Source organism: Agrilus planipennis, unplaced genomic scaffold (assembly GCF_000699045.2).
Source record: "Agrilus planipennis isolate EAB-ADULT unplaced genomic scaffold, Apla_2.0 scaffold211, whole genome shotgun sequence".
Classification (NCBI taxonomy): Eukaryota; Metazoa; Arthropoda; class Insecta; order Coleoptera; family Buprestidae; genus Agrilus; species Agrilus planipennis.
Window position 1 is genome coordinate 84,744 of NW_020438967.1, and position 6,917 is coordinate 91,660.

At 35.6% G+C, this 6,917-nt stretch overlaps 1 pseudogene; it reads right to left on the minus strand.

The window, feature by feature from the left end:
• Positions 1-2,645: 2,645 nt before the first annotated feature.
• LOC108738432 lies at positions 2,646-4,400 on the minus strand (annotated as a pseudogene).
• Between the last annotated feature and the right edge of the window lie 2,517 nt (positions 4,401-6,917).

Sequence of the window (6,917 nt, forward strand, 5' to 3'; positions counted from 1 at the left end):
TTATGAAACATTTAATTCATTTTGAAATATGTTTTAAAATCTGAAATGGTTTTTTGAGTCTCCTTAAAACTTCACTGCGTGACACTTCCCCCCGGCCTACAAAAGATGCTCTATCTTAGGCTAAAGGAAGGAAAAAAACTGAAAAAGGAAGAATTCCTTAAGAGAAATTTAATTAAATTGAAAAGATACAAAGTAGTTAAAAAATGTGTTCCTTAAATATTAAAGAACTACAGCTAATTAACAATAACAATAATGATTGTTTTTCGCTATAGTAATTTTTGAACACTTACTATATTACGACATTAATATTTGAACACCCACTAACATATCATCACTGCACCGTTTATTAATGAGTTCGCACTTTCGTATCGTCTTTTTCTTGAGGAGAGAACATGTGTGGTTTGAATCACGATCTGCCTGTTTCTATTGTGGAAAAATAGGACATTTATAGATGACAATATAGCATATCACATTTTTTTATGTTAATATTTCCCTTAGAATATAAGATATAGGATATATGTGATTATCTTTACTTATTAATTTTATCATTAATAGTATTACCCGTATATGGCGATTTTTAAAGTTAACTTGATAATTTTATTAATAATATTTATGGTATTCACGTGTATTTATTTTGTTGTTTTTTGAGTTTCACCAACTCATTCATTAAATGCTTACATTTCTTTTCAATGCTTATTTGAATTACATTATTATATCATTTTAATGTTTATATTCCTTTTTAGACTTCATTATGAAATTTTTTGTCTTTTATACACCGTATCTTTAAATTATTTACTTCCTTTAAGTCGTACACTTTCCATACCACTTCACACCTCATATTTCGTATAGTTTCATATATTTTTGTAACTAAATTATTTCCTTTTACAATTTTATTTTATATAACTTCTTTTATAATTCTTTATTTAACCTCTTTTTAATATAGGCGCTATTCTATCGTTTCATTCATTATATCATTTCATTTATTTATTATATCATTTTATTTATTTATTTGTCTATGCGTATATACTTCATATTATTTATTATTTTATGCACTTAATAAAGGGAATCAATTGTTCTTAAATATCGTTAAGAAAAACGCAAAATTACCGTGATATTTACCCAGTATCATCAAATTTCCGAAATGTGCCCTGACTTAAATAACTGGATAATAAACACCATCCAAGGGTATAAAAAAAATGATCGAAGAAAGTCGCAATATATTATATTTATTGAATACATTCAAGTTCGGCGGCAATTGTTTCGACCGAGGATAGGGTTTAGATGTTTTGTTTCTCCGTGATTTTTATGATGAATTTTTTCTTTGGGGATCGAGAAATTTTCGATGCGGAAGTTTGAGGTAGTGGGGTCATTTTAATTTCTTCCACATTGTTTTGAGGATGTTTTTGGACATAGTGTATGGTTTTAGGTTTTTCTGTTCGTTTTAAACATTTGACAAGACGATTAGGCAGGTGTAAATTATGCTGAGTAGTACACTTGGGAATTGTAGTTCAATTCACTAACGTAGTTCAATAAATCTTTTTCAATGAAGTGAACTCATTCGCTAGTCTAGTTCAGTAGTTCATTTAGTTCAGTTCTCAGAATGTAGAGTACGCAAAACGTCCAATAATACAGTAAAAATCATGTATTTTGAACTCATGTCTTTTCAATACCATCTATTTTCAATCGATTTTACTAATGTATTTTCAAATTTTTCGTCCACTTCTCACGCAATACTTCTCTTACGCTGCTCAGCCAATGAAAAAATAGACGCTCAAAAAGAAATTATACATTTTATATTCAAAACTGGCACGTAACTAGTGTGCAATAGACCTGTGTAACTAATGAACGAGTCGTTCACAAGAACGGCTCACTTCAACTGAGCCGAGTGAAGTAGTTCAGCAATTGAATGAATTACAGTTCAGTAATTTACATCTTGTACAGTTGGACTCATGTATTTTCAACTCTTCTCCATACCCATTTTGTAGCAGTCACAGACCAATCAGAAACAAACTGCGTAAATCTTTGCACACTAGTTACGTGCCAATTTTGAATATAAAACGTATAATTTGTTTTTGCGCATCTATTTTTTCATTGGCTGAGCAGCGTAAGAGAAGTATTGCGTGAGAATGGGAAATGTGGACGAAAAATTTGAAAATACATGAGTAAAATCAATTGAAAATAGATGGTATTGAAAAGACATGAGTTCAAAATACATGAGTTTTACTATATTATTGGGCGTGTTGCGTACTCTACATTCTGAGAACTGAACTAAATGAACTACTGAACTAGACTAGTGAATTAGTTCATTTCATTGAAGAAGATTTATTGAACTACGTCAGTGAATTGAACTACGATTCCCAAGTCTAGTGTGCAGATTTACGCAGTTTGTTTCTGATTGGCCTGTGACTGCCACAAAATGGGTATGGAGAAGAGTTGAAAATACATGAGTCGATTGGTCCCGATAGGCTGAAAATACATGAGTCCTACTGTACAAGATGTGAACTACTGAACTGTAATTCTTTCAATTGTTGAACTACTTCACTCGGCTCAGTTGAAGTGAGCAGTTCTTGTGAACGACTCGTTCATGAGTTACACAAGTCTACTAAGTAGGATATGATGTGAAGGTTCTGGGTCCAATGAGTAGATCCTTACTGGCGAAATATTTGCTGCTGCTGCGATCATTGTCTACAAAGTAAATGTATAACAATAATAGATAGTAGGATATTCAAAACTAAAAACATGTGTATTCCATAGCTATCACTGTATGATGTGAATGGATTGCACAACTCCGGATTACTTACACCACCTATAAAGTTTTTTAGTTGATCTTCGCTAGAACTTAAGTTTAAATGAGGGATATTTAAGGTCCAATTATCGTTTAAGCATTCATGTATGTTTTTGTGCGTAGGAATACTCAGGCTTGCGTGTGACCTTCGAATGAATGAATTTAGGTTAGACCAAATGGTGAGTATAATGTGAATAATTTGGGGTTCTTTTCTTTTGGCTTTCGGGGCATGGAAATCTGTCAGCGACGAAGACGTCGCTTCCCGACTGAAGACGGCAATGGAAGGTTACTTTTTATTGAACCCTGTTTTTTATAATTATCAGGTGTTCGGGTTATTTTTGAACTGTATTTCATTGTGGTGTTGCAATTTTGGTGGGTTATTACATATATACTTCTTCTAGTATCTCTGAAATTATCAAAGAGTTTCGTCTATGGCAGTTCATTGTATAAAGTAGACTTAAATCCTTCACGGTTGTTCCTTCATATAATTTCTTCGCGCATTGAGGCCCCCGTATTCAATCAGCGAAAAATCGGGGTATGTAACAGAGCATGTTACGATAAAGTTTGCGTTGGTATAAACCTGTTCTTGATATTTGTCTCAAACTATGTTTTCCTACAGGGTTTTGGTTAATAACTGCTTAAAATAGGGGTTGATGAGAGATAGAACACGTTTGATTGTACCAGGCGAAAGGTGTTGTTACTAATTCAAAAAGATTCCATTGGTTTCTTTCTGCCATGATCGGAATTCTGATTTGTATAACAAGTTTGCTTTGAGTAAATAAAAAGTTGGTAATTGAAAGTTGGAAATACTCAGAAGATTCGGTAACAGGAATGGCCAGTTCCTGTCCTCATTTCCCTATTTCCTCTTCCAATTTTCCTAGGGCGTGTTTAATATTGCAGGGTGAATAACTGATGGTGGGGTTTTATGATGTTTACCTGACTTTATAATGTTATGTCTTATTATTGCTCTAGTTGAAAGTATAATTCTTTTTAAATTTTGATATTCGTTGTATAATAAAATCATCCATAATGAATATTATTCCCGCGTTGTTTGAAGCATGATTTTGCATAACCTTTGATTATTTTCATTCTGTCTTCCGTCTTCTGGAACGCAGTTGATATCAGGTTGCCGTATATTCTGAATTTTTCCAAATCGCTGATTTGTTTAACCGACGATGAATGTCCCTTCGTAGGCGATAGGAGGTGCTATCTTGGCTGGTCCTCGTTTTCTGTTACCATTTTTTATCTTTTGTGTATCCTTTGCAAGGCGACGATATTTGTTTATTATGATGCCCCTTTTCCTCAGAATATTACAGTCCAAAGTTATTTTGAGGGGTTGTTCCGGTTTAAGAATGTAGTCGGCTGAAGAAGTTACTTTATGGAGAATTTCCTTTGTATTTTCATCTTCATTTTCTTCCAGCGGTATATCGATGACAGTTTATTTGAAATTGAGTGGTGGCTGCATACACGGTGCAAATTTACTGTAAAATCCAAACCTCAGCCACCTGGCTGACTACTTACTTTTCATGAAATTTTTGAAATTTAACCGTATTGATAAAACCAATAAAGTCGTCTAATATGGTTGGAATGAATTCATTAATTCATACCATAATAAGACTTGAACCAGTAGTCAGCCGCTCAGAAAGTTTAGCGCTTTTAGGCAACTGACTACACAGCCATATGTTTCCAGTAATCAGCCACCTTTTCGATGATGTTATTCTAGGTACCTACAAGGATGGTTAATTAGTTTTTATAGCGATGGGTCAATACAAAACCAAGAAATACAGACATATTCAGAGGAAGCCCTAAATAAGGTGCTAAAGGCCATTCGTGACGAAAGTTTAGGCATCAGAGAGGCGAGCAGACAATATGGAGTCTCACGTGGGACAATTCAACATGAAGGAAGGTCAGATAAAAATAGATCAGTCCTGAGTGCTGCAGAAGAAAAAGAGGTAGCCTAATGGCTGATATATGTGGCCAGATGTGAGTTTCCGCAAAAGAAAAGCGATTTACTTAGTACTGTTAAAAATATTGTAAAATAAAAGAAGATGAAATCTCCTTTTAAAGACAATCGTCCGGGCCAAAAATGGTACCTGAATTTCCTTAACAAACACAAAGAGTTATCTTTACGTGAAGCAGAAGGATTAACTAGAACACACAGTCTAATTACTGAAGAATTAATTTAATTAATATTAAAAAATGGTTTAGAGACTTGGAACAGTTTCTGCAGGAAAATAATGCGTTAAGCATAATGGATGATCCTAAACGGTGGCGAAACCAGTTCTTCAATGTGCCCGAAGACGGGTAAAGTATTGACACCAAAAGGTGTCAACTTCAGTGGATGAATCGCCTTCCATAGATAGTGGTGCATTTTCAAGTGAAATATTTGGCGAAAACATCAATATAAGTTCTGACCTAATATCACAGAATGGAGGAACTGGACAGAAAAGTGAAGAACTGGAGAATGACAAGAATGGGCCTAACACTAACACGATTGCTTCAGAATGCAATTAAGGCGATAGAAACAATGGAAATGAACAGAATCTCATAATTAAAACATCTTATCGTGTTGAAGAAGACAGTAACATATGGCTGTGGGGAAAGACATCTATTTTATCCTACTTCACTAACGACAAGGAAAAGTAAAGAGCGACTACTAACAGAAATTTCGTTATCTGCGTTCAGAGAACAACTGCAGAGAAAAATAGATGAGAAGAAAAGTGTTTGTTGTGGACTGTACCTACTAGCTACGAAATTTATTCTTGGAACACTCTATAACTACAGGTTTTCCCGTGACCTAGTTACGCTCATTACCTTGCCGACTACCCGAACTACCCCGTGCGACAACCAAACTTACCTACAATAACAACTTTTATCTTCTATTTTAAATCCACTAATGTATTTATATTTTACTTTATTCTTTTTTTTTATTACCGCTATTTGGTTGTAGTTTCACACTTAAGCCCTTTCTTTTTCTCTATTTTCTTTTTTTGGCTTCCTCTTATTACTTTCTTCGTTCAATAATCTTTTTTCCTATTGTTATTAATTTTTATCGTAGAACCACCGCTTTTTTCCAAAAACTATATTAATTTCATGCATGCGCTGTCGTTTGCTATAGTTAGTTTTTTATTTTTTCCCGCGAAATTAACGATAAAAGCGAATTCGTTTTTATCGTTACCTTTCGCACTTCTCTTATCACCCCACCATCATCCCACTCTAAACCCCTCTTTTCCCAACCCTTGCTTGGTAATGGGGTTTGTATAAATAACCGTGTATTTCTTAGTACCAAATCCACATCCTTCGATCGACCTTCACAGCGAGCGAATCTTCTCAGCATACAGCAGCAGCCTACCAGTCTTCTACCCTCGACTATTCTCCAGCTGATCTTCGAGCAGACCAGACCAGTAGCAGCCTTCAACAGACGGATTAGCCGACAAAGCCGACTGTCATATTCGATAGCCGTCAGTACGTTCGATAGCCAACGCTTAACGCTTAAAGCTATCAAACAATAGACCATCACTGCCCAGCCGATTAAACGGTAAGCTATTAAATATTTTTCCAACTAACCAACGTTCACTGGGACCGAGTACGCAACGTCCCTTTGAATCTAATACTCACCCTGTTAGGAAACTAATAAACTAACCAACACAAACACACGTTGCACACACATACACTCCTCGCATCCTAAACTACATATTGACACACATACACACCTACACAGTTCACATTCTACATTCAGCGTTCACGATGGCCACCACCTTTGGCACTCCTGGTAAGAGGACTAGGGCCGTCTCGCCAAGCGATGAACATTCTCACGAGAACGTGATTCGCAGGCGAAGACACTCCGACTCCTCGCACTCATCACCTTCTTCCCCGACCTATTCCTCTATTACCTCCCAAACCTCCTCAACCCCTACTTTCGAAGCGCTAATTTCCGACATACCGGATAAATTCTCGAATCAGAAATCCCTATACAACACCATCCGAAGCTTACCTTCCATTATTTTCCTGACCCTTACCGTTTTCCGCGGTAATAAAGCGATAGTCACATCCAAAGATCCCGACATCGTGAAAAAACTTTCTCCCCTAAGGGCTCTTTTATCCGAAAAGATGAAGATTCAGCCTTACCGAA